General features: G+C 39.6%; 1 non-coding gene across 1 annotated transcript; it reads left to right on the top strand.

The window, feature by feature from the left end:
- The first annotated feature begins 10,201 nt into the window (after positions 1-10,201).
- LOC112086899 lies at positions 10,202-10,307 on the top strand. Its single transcript, XR_002899753.1, has one exon. It is a non-coding gene; the product is annotated as a small nucleolar RNA R71 (small nucleolar RNA).
- Positions 10,308-10,545: the final 238 nt, after the last annotated feature.

The following is a 10,545-nucleotide window of genomic DNA, read 5'->3' as shown; positions in this document are numbered from 1 at the left end:
TACAGAACTTAATAACATAGCTTAAAAAAACTGTTACAGAATACTATATACTAGCATCTAATCAACATTATCAAAAAAAGAAAAATTACACTAGCATAACAGATAAACGTTATTGTAGACTGCCAACCTATTATAGCTCTTCCAATAATAACGTTTATAGTAACGCTTTATGAGCTAAGAATGTGCATATTTGTTGTAGTGGTTGCATATTATGTGTCCAAGTTATCTATGTGCTTTCACTAATTTGCAAGAAAACTCTTATGTTTGTCTTAGTTCATTTAGTTTGTGGGTTTCATACACTTATTTATTATTACTTCGTGGGTGTTTAATTTTCGATGGTGTTTACTCTTTTGGAATAGTTTCATTCTGATCTCATATATCTAAATTGATTGTTTTAATTTTCTTTAGTTTATAATGTAAATATTTGTTTTACATTTCTGAAATCTTTCGGTCCGCGAAAGGCGCAGAATAAACACCTAATTTACAATATCAATTTTTAGTTTAAATTTAAAAGATGGTGATAGTTAATAAGAGAATTAATTTCTTAGGTGAAATTTTGGATTTTTTTTTTTAAATTTACTCAATATCCATCATTTTTACTTTCTGATAAAAAAAAAAATTGTAAAAATATACTTCTCTACTGTTTCACTAAAAAATAAAATTGGAAATTAGAAAAGTTTAGCGCCTTCGGTTGTACAACAAAGTTGGAAACCTAAAAAAGTGTAAGCCAATTTTTGAACGAATTAAGTGGGGTCGTTAATCTCTTTTTACACACTCAGAGCCGTGCTTATAGTGCATTGAAAAAGGCATTTGCCTCAAACCCCCAAATAATATAATTAATTTTAGGGCCCCAAATACAAAATATCTTTCATGTTGTAGTGGTTAAGACCATTTATATAGAGGGTTTCTTAGTGGATTTCTGATATAGGATTGGAATCACTCCAATACTAAGATCACTCGATGATCGAGAGATTCCAAGCCTAAGGTACGCTGAAGGGGCTGAAGATAGAGATGGATGGTGAAGGTGATTGACTCACTCAATCAATGGCACGACTAAGAGTATTGAATCACTCAAAACACTCCTAAAACTGTGGGTTTCTATAGACTTAAAGTGAATCACACACTTAGAAATCTAAAGAGCATAAACACAAAGACAAACAAGCTTTGTAAAAAGAATACAACGTTTCTATTAATTTCAATGATCAAGGGTGATTTGTACATGAGGAAGAGCTGAGCTTATATAGGCTCAATTAGAACAATTCTTAAGTCTAAAACAAGAAGAAAATCGCAGAATTAAATGAAAAACTAGCTGTTGGAGAATTGATGAGAAAATCTGTCCAAGTAAAGAATTAGCCGTTGTTTTCAATTTTGATAGCTTTGGCTGGAAGTGGTGCGCCTTTGGGATGTCTAGATTATAATCTTTTGGATGTCTGGATTCATTATTAGAGGCTTCAAAACGTAACAGAAAAGAAGAAAGAGCCGTTAGTGAGTTATTCTTCCAAGTGTGAACACGTCCAAATATGGTAAGTTGAGGAGCAAAAGGATTCGCCTAATTCTCTGGGTGCTGGATCATTTTAAGGTCTTTGGGAAACATTATGGATCATTATTAAGGTCTCCTGGTCGCCACAAATACGTTTGACCTTGATCAAACTCGTGAGACTCCAAATAAGGCAAGGTGAGGAATGTCTGGATTAGAAATAGAATATCTCCCCAACCATAACCGGTGTTGGTACGATTCAAACTCTCCATGATTCCCTGATGAATTAAGATTCTAGAACATTTCGGTTCATATCATAATTCATTCTGGTTTAGTCGGAATCCTCCAATGATCCCGCATATGTCTGAATCTAGCGAGCTCGGTTCTCCTGGTTTAAAAACTGAATAACTCCTTCCTCAGAACTCGTATTGGACTGATTCCACTTCTTGGTGTTCTATAGATGAGCTGAGAATGTTCTCATTTCTCAAAGTGGTTTCGTGCCTTGAATCATTGTGGTTGAACCGGTATTCATGAAACAATGGCCGTAAGTCTGTATTGGCTTCAATAGCAAGATAGTCTGGAATCATCTGGTTTGTAAATTCGATTCTGGTTTTTTCCGGGCTGATATGAAACCAATTACACTTCTCCATTACTCTATGATGAGTTTAGTTTCTAAAAAAATTTAGCTTGTTGCTCAAATCTTTCTGGTTGGTTCGAGATGCTTTATTGAAGGCAGAGACGTCTTTGCTTGATCCTATGCGGCTTGAGCAGTAAATTTGATTGAGCTTTGGTTCAGCTACTGGTTTGATGACTACATCATACCCTCCCTCTTCAAAAATTTTTATCCTCAAAACTGTTTGACCTGCACCAAGATAAAGCAAGTTAGCCTTCATCCGATTTTTTGAGTCTAGAGTTTTACCTTTGTATGGAATTGGTGAAGAACGTCCTGGTAAGTCTGGGGGTTTCTCCTTATTTAGAATGGAATATTTGACTCCCTGTTCCTGGTTCTGGAACAGAGCTGCACCCTCATTGATGAAATCTTCTATTTCATGATTTGTTTCTCCATTATGTCCTCCTTGAATCTTGGCTTGTTGAGGTTTTAAACAGAACTAGTTTGAAAATTCCTTGGTTTTGTTGTTGATCCGATAGCAAGTTCTTCATGATGGGGGTATCTCCTTTACCCGTGTATCTGTCCATTGTACCTAAACCTTTTTTTACACGTAAGGACAAGAATAAGTGCATTATACTTGAATTTGGGTTTTTCAAAACAGAGTATAAAAGATTTAGACATACCTTGATGATATCTGCAATTTGAGCAAGGTTTGGTGTTTCTCTCTTATCCTTGTATATCTCTATTGAACCTATACCTTTGTTGACTCTAAGTGGCAAGGACAAGTGTGATATCACATTCAAGGATGTATAATGAACATATTGAGTCTGATCTGCACTTACCTTGGGATAAAATCTGTGTTGAACAAGATTTTGATTTTTACTTGCATGTGAGATATAATATTGATTGTGCAAGCTTTTATCCACGTCTAAGACCTCCTTTGGAGTCAGTTCATCATCTGCTATGAATTGGGCGGACTCCTTTCATAGCTCAAGAGCAGCTCGCTCATTATCCTCTTCTCGGTACAATTGTGACGTTGATACTTCCAAGTGTTTGGCTTCATTACCTAGATCTTTTTCAAAATCTTTTGGACAAGAAAAGCACATTATCACAGTCTTAGAATCATTAAAAACATATCGAGTCAAAGGGTTACTGACCTTGTTAAGCTCCTTAGGCAACACATCATTTTGTTTATGCTTTTGATCTTTTGTCATGTTGCTCACTTGTGGCTCATTATCTCTGTCCATGTAGTCCTCTTTGGGTCCTAGACCTGTATCAAATCCCTTTGGCAAAGACAAGTGTGTGACACAAGAATTGGAAACTAGAAAATCTGGTTTAACGCCTTCACTATTTTCAGCTTATGGTTCTAAAGGTTAGGGTTTCTAGCTGGACATGTTGCAGCATAGTGTCCTATGTTTTGACACCTATAACAAATCACATTTAGTGAGCATAAGGTGTTAGAACACTTACATTGCACTTGTGTGCCTTGTGATTCACGTAATGGTGTGGGATTTTATTTTTGTTGAATCTCCTTTGCTTGAACTGTTTGCTCATCCACTTCTTGATTCTTCCCTATGTTGTGAACTAGATTTGTTGGCTTAGGGACGTGTGGTTCCCAAGGACAGGCTGCAGTTTTGGTGATGAAATCCCACTTTTCTGATTTCTTTGGAACATAAGTCTCTTGGGAATGTGGCTGCAGTTTTTGAACTTCTTTAAGATAAACTCTTTGTACATTCGCTGCTTGAGATCACCCCAAGAAAGAACAGGATTACGGTAGCAACTGTGAGCTTCTTCACGTATCCACCATGTATGAGCTTCTCCAACAAGAGTGTCTATGGCGTAAAATAGCCTCTTATCTTTTGGAATGTTGTTGAACTGAAACCAACACTCCATGTTCTTCTCCCATAGTAGATAAGCTTCTGGTCCTTGCTCATGACCTGAAAACATGAGGATTAGTGAATCAAAATGATCATGTTTATTACCTTGATTCCATGGCTTGGTGATGGTTGAATGTGTGTGTGTGTATTCTGGTTTCTTTTCTCCATGGCTTAGTGCATCACCAAAGTTGGATTCTGAATCTTCTTCAAAGCTAATTGTTGAATCAGCCCCTTCGCTCCATGATTCATCTTCGTGGATGTCATTGATAGTAGGAATTTTTCAATCCTTGATCAATTCCTCAACTACTCATGTCATTGTAGCACTTGAGGTATCAATCCAAATGGAGAGATTCTAGACACTAGAACTATGAGGAGCTATCTTAATTCAAGTCTAACAAGCAGATGAGTTGGTAACAAGGTGATCTAAAACATAAAACAAACAAAAAACAAGCAGTAATTTAAGAACAAGCAACAAGACAACAAAACAAAGACTCAGATTCAAAACAAAGAGAAAGCTAAACCTCTAGATGTGATCATTGATTAGGGTGCTTTAGAGATTTATTCATGATGCTAAGAACAATAATGCAATGCAAGTTACTCTTTAGTCTAGACTTCAAAAGCAGATTAATTCATTCCCATGACAATAATCTCTTTGTAAATCACTAAATCAAGATTAATTCACCTTAAGCAAGATCAAGCAATCAACAAGCATAAAGTATCAAGTCTAATAATGACCAAACGGTTTCTATTTCAAAGAGACCGAATCTTACACAGAAAGCAGCAACAAGCAATCACATGATCTCAAAACCAATTAACTTAGAAATCAAATCTAGACTAATCCTCTCATGAAGGCACTAATCTCTACACTAATCTACTTTCAAACCAAATCATCATTTGTGAAATATGAATCAGTGAGCATTAAAAAACAGTTCTAATATGTCATTCATGCATTTAACAAATCATTCCCATGATGAAAAAGGCATAAACCCTTAGCTTAGCTCATTCAGACATTTCATCAAACACCTTGTAGGTGGAGAAATGACTAAGGTCTAGATCAGAGTGATGTGCAAAGATCTAGCATTAAGAGCAGCTAACTAAGGAAAGGAAATGAAGATCTAGAACCTAAACATCATAAACTGATCATTTCCTTTGCAAGAGGTGATGTTAATCATGATTAGAAGTTGAGATCAGATGATGAAATGATAAGAAACAGCTTTAAGATAATGAAATCTCTTAGATATCTCTTAATCACGTCGGTTTTACACAGATAAGGAAAGAGAAACCAAAGAGAAACTAAGATAAAGGATAAGATAATGGATAACTAGGGTTTTAGTCTCTAAAAACTATTTATATAAAAGGGTGTGGGCCGGGTCAGCCCAGGACAAACTGGGTAATGACCCGCCCTTTCTGGGTTGCTGGAGCCACCCCTCGCCATCTGAAGAAGTCTCACACCGAGGGCCATACACCAGGGGGTCATGTGCTGGGTTGAAACTTTGATGAACACTTGAAGAACATGCATGAGACTTGGACTTTGATCCGGTTAAAGCTTTGAAACGTGAAGAGGGTTTGTTTGTGATCTGGGTTGGAGAGATGAGGACCTCGGCATAACATGCCGAGGGGCTTGGTACCCGAGGTTTGTGTAACATAGGAGCTCGGCATAACATGATGAAGGGTTCACGCCAAGGTCTGCTTCAACACTTAGTCGTTTTGTGATCATTTTGGTGATCAAGGGAGCCTTGGTGTTGAAAGACCGAAGTCCTACCTCGAGGTATAGTCCGAAGGCTTCGTAAACATGCCTCCTCGGCATACATGCCGAGGTATTCACGCCGAGGTAGGACACAACACTTAGCTTACAGTCGCATCTCTTAAAACCGGAATTGACCATCTTCTCTTCTGTTCAGTGTAACTTTCAGCTCATAACTCCAAATGACCTAAAACCAGTTCCATAAGAAAGATAACTCATTTAGCTCAATCTTTGGTGACGAAACTATCGGCGCTTGGGAAGTGGAAGGCTTCCTGGAGGGCTCATCTCCGCAGTGCATTTACACGATCAGAGAGAGGCGTCTAGACATGTGTCCATTCCGGAAACGGTAACTTCTTGCTCATAGATCCAAATTGAATGCTCTCGGACGTTCTGGAACGAGGACTCAAATATCTCTGATTCTCATGAAGGCCTCGTAAACCGAATCGTCCTGGAAGTGTGCCGTCCTTTGCATTCTTCGGAGCTCATCGGGTCGGCCCAAGACGGCAGCGAGACAGGGATTTCTTCCGACGAGCTCAACTTTCTGCTCACGCGTCCGAATTCCATTATTCCACTTGCTATGGAACCATGATCCAATCGTCTCCAACTTTGATGAAGCCCCCGACAGCTGAATCGGACCGGAAGGTTCCCCGGACAGGCGATCATTCAGGAGTATCGGATTGCTCCGGAATGGATGCGAGAGAGGTCTGTCTTCCGATTACCATATATTTCAGATCCGTGGTCCAAATGCTTTGATTCTAACTGTTCTAAACTCTTGACTCAGTTATCTCCAACCTTTATGAAGACTCCGACAGCTGAATCGGCCGGCAAGATCTTCCGGTGACGCGATTTCGGAAATGTATCTGCACCCGGGATTTTTGGCCGAGAGACTTGACCGCGGTACGTGTTTTTGGCCGAGAAAGCTACCCGCGGGAAGGATTTTGGCCGAGGATCTTCGACCTTCAGTACAGCATTTTGCCGAGAAACCCAAAATTGCTCCTTTTCACCATTTTTGATCATTCCAACTCCATTTCTTCATCTGAATCACATCCTCCACTCCAAATTGGCTCCAAAAGCACCTGTTTAACACTCCAAAACATGCAAAACTCTCTTGGACCTAATGTAATCTCCTAAGTCCTAAAACAGTGCTTAAAGACCTAAAATGCATGAGATAAGACATGATTTGGACTAAAATATGTACACTAAATGATGCAATTTATGAATATATCAACTCCCCCACACTTAGCCTTTGCTTGTCCTCAAGCAAAAAGAACAAATGGGAGAGAGAGGTTGAATGCATTGGGAGTTCATATTTCCTTTTAGAGAGAAGTGATCACAATGAGAATTCAAGTTCATGCTCAATTATGCAATGCAAAGCCATACTCAGATATATATCAACTCAACAAGGAATCTCCACAAGTTCTCCTCTCTCTCAACTCTTTCACATTCATTAAGCTTTTATCAGGTGAATCAAATGATGCAATGTTCAAATAGGCTGGCTTGGCTAGGGTAAGGTCATGAGATAAAAATTATCTCATCAATATTCAAGCGGGTGCAATGCAACAAGGATCTCTCTATGAACGACCAAACTTCGGCAGAATGCTAAAGGTAAAAAGCAACCGATGCATACAAGGGCAAGACTCATCACACCCCACACTCCACTCAAAGCGTTTCTCACTTGCTCACCCTCTTAGAATCCTCACTCTTCACAATCTTTTTCTTTTCACTAGGGGACTCGCCTTTTTCTTCTATTTTCAAGCCTTGGTTTTCACTTATTCACACAGCTCTTTTCTTTCATAGCATATAGCCTCTTTCAGACACTTGAGCCTTTGGCTTCTTTTCATTTCAGAGCTTATCTTTTCACATCCAAGACTTAATTCATTTTCATTCATTCCCCTAGCTATTTCCACTCTCACTTTTCCACTCAGCTCACCTTTTTCCACTCACCAACAAGTCTTTTCCCCCACACTTATTTCTCACCAATACTCTTGGTTCCTTGATGTTGGAACATATCACTCAATGAGCCAAGCCCTTGTCGCTCTAAACCTAACACTTTCTGCCAAGTTCAGTCCAAGGTGGCCTTACAATTCACACACGAACATTGGCTCGAAAGAAAGATGGGTTCAAGGTGAGGGAACTGATCCATGATGCGGATTCAGCAACTTGAGCTAAGGAAGGAGGGTGGTAAAAGCAACGATTCTAGCTCAAGTATGTATGTCGGTATCCACAAGCCTATTCAAGCAATGCATCAAAAGATATTTACATTTCAATTTCAGGGTTATCACTTAGCTAGAGTTGAGTTCAATTCAAACTTGCTTCTTAGATTCAAATCGTTTCAGACTTTGCAAGCACAGAAAAAGATTCACAAGCATATTCAGTTCAAGCTCTCAAAGTGATGTACTCTCTAGAAAACCTATCATTACTCCCAGCAAGATGCAACCTATATGATGCAACTAGACTCGATCCTAAAAATGTGAATGCAACTAGAATGAACATTTTTTTGTGAAAATTTTCTGATTAGATGCAACTACATGAGACTCAAGACTCAAAGTGGAAAATAAGATCAAAGAAAACATGATTGGTAAACACTAAACTCCTCCCCCACACTTAAATAACACAGTCCTCTGTGTTGTAAAAGCATAAGAGAGAAGTGAAAGGCAAAAACAAGAAAAATGCAAAATGAAAAATTAAGAACTAGATGCATATGTACAATGAGTTTGGAGAGTTACCAGACTTGTTCATGATGGAATGGAGGCATTGGACATGGAGGAGAATGCTGGTGCTTTGAACCCTCTGCTTGGACTCAAGTCTCTCAAGCGACCCTTTTTGTTTATGTTCGTGCAGGGACCCCTTGGTGTAACAATCCTGAGGTAGTGATGCCGAGGGTGCCTGTTTTCTGGGCTTGTTGCAAGGGCACCTTGGCATGAACTCAGATCACCTCGGCTTGTACTCTCCCGAGGCATGTATCAGCACTTAGTCTCTGAAAGGATCAGCTCATGGCCTCGGTATGAGTTAGGGCGAGGTGTCTGCCTGAGGTTTTCACATACCACACACCTCGGCATAGGCTATACCGAGGCTTTGACACCAAGGCCATGTTAACTGCTCCTTTGAATCACGAGGCCGCCTGCTTTGAACTCTCTTCTGCACCTGTTCCTTTAAGCTACACAGCTAGAACACTTCTAGAACCTGAGATCACTTAGCAAACCCATCAAAACATTCTAAAAACACTAAAGAAAAGATTAAAAAGACTATATACAAGGATAAGCTTGGGGTGTCTCCCAAGAGCACTTTGTTTAAAGTCACTAAGTTTGACTTTGTAAAACCTTTCTTAGTGAGGGAGAGGAGGAGCTTTGATGCTCCTTGTCATGTCCATGAATTCAAGCATGAGGTCCTTGTTCATCAGCTCTTGGACACCACCAGATCCCTTGTCTATGAGTTCTTGTGTGAGGATAGCTCTGACTTTGGCAAATGGTCTTGATCTCACATTGCCTTTAACTTTGTATTCCACAGCTCCACCATCAAACTTCCATGGAGTGAGAGCTAAGACTTGAGAAGAAGAAGACCCAAGAGTGAATGGTTTAATGCTTGTTGGGCGCTTGTCTTGGGACTCTGAACCATTGCTTTTGTTGCTGCTGATCTCTTTCTCACCTGGTGTAGGAGGTGGAGATTCCAAGCAATCCTCATCATCACTAAAGAACTTCTCACCATCAATGAACTCAAGATCAAGCTCTCTTTGGTGTTCTTTCTTTTTCTCACAAGCAGCAAACGGCTGATCCTTCTCTTTCATTCCACAAGTCCCCACATACGTCATCTCAAAGTTTTGAAACTCATCACAGAGACTTACAGACACATAAGCTGGCGGTTCAATAGCTTTTTATTCTTTCTGAAGCTGTTGTTCGGCCTTTTCTTCAGCAGCAATCTGAACTTTGTCTCTAGAAGCTTCATGGACGTCTTTTATAGCTAAAACTTCAGTTCCAAGGGTCACCTCTCCACTGAGTTGCTCAATGTTCTCATTGTCTTGTGAAGAAAGACCTCTAAGAGAAATGTCTTCTTGTGGACTAAAGAGTACACGTTCTATCTCCTTTACAGCAGCTTCATGATCTTTGCTTTCCATGTGATTCACATGAGAGGTTAAAATCGCTATTTTGTTGTGGAGATCATTGTATGAACGCTTTACTCTTGTTGTGATCTCATCTTGTCCTTTCAGAAGTTGTTGGAACATGCTGTTCAGCTCCATTTCTTGAGTCTTTAAAGCAGCTTGCTCTTGTGGAACAGACTCTTGCTGAAAACGAAGTTCCACCTCAGTTTTACCATCTTGACAATATTCAGTATCAAGCTCTTTGTATCTTTCATTGCTCTTGGCCAAATTCTCAACAAGTAACTCTCCTTGTTCTATGGTAAGAGTCGCAAAACGCCCATTGCTAGCTGCATCCAATGTCCATTTATGCTCTCTATCAACTCCCCAATAGAAGATACTAAGGATAGCTTCTTGTTGGAACCCATGATGGGGACAATCTCTAGTGTAGCCTTTAAGTCTCTCCCATGCTTCATCAAAGGTCTCATGGATTCTTTGTTTGAAGCCCAAGATGTCTTTCCTAGCTTGGATAGTCCTTTGTATGGGATAAAACCTTTGGAGGAAGATCATCTTGCAATCATACCAAGAATTTACCAAGTGGGATGGTAATGCTCTCTCCCATTTGCTTGCCTTTTCTCCAAGTGAAAATGGAAACAAGATGAGCTTGATACTGTCTTGGGGCACTCCTCCAGTCCTAAATGTGTCACACAACCTCTCAAAGCAGTCCAAATGATCATATGGATTCTCCATACCAGACCCCAAGAA

The sequence above is a fragment of the Eutrema salsugineum genome, unplaced genomic scaffold (genome assembly GCF_000478725.1).
Source record: "Eutrema salsugineum unplaced genomic scaffold, Eutsalg1_0 scaffold_2, whole genome shotgun sequence".
NCBI lineage: Eukaryota > Viridiplantae > Streptophyta > Magnoliopsida > Brassicales > Brassicaceae > Eutrema > Eutrema salsugineum.
The sequence above is the reverse complement of the archived record's forward strand: the minus strand, read 5'-3'. Positions and strand labels throughout refer to the sequence as shown.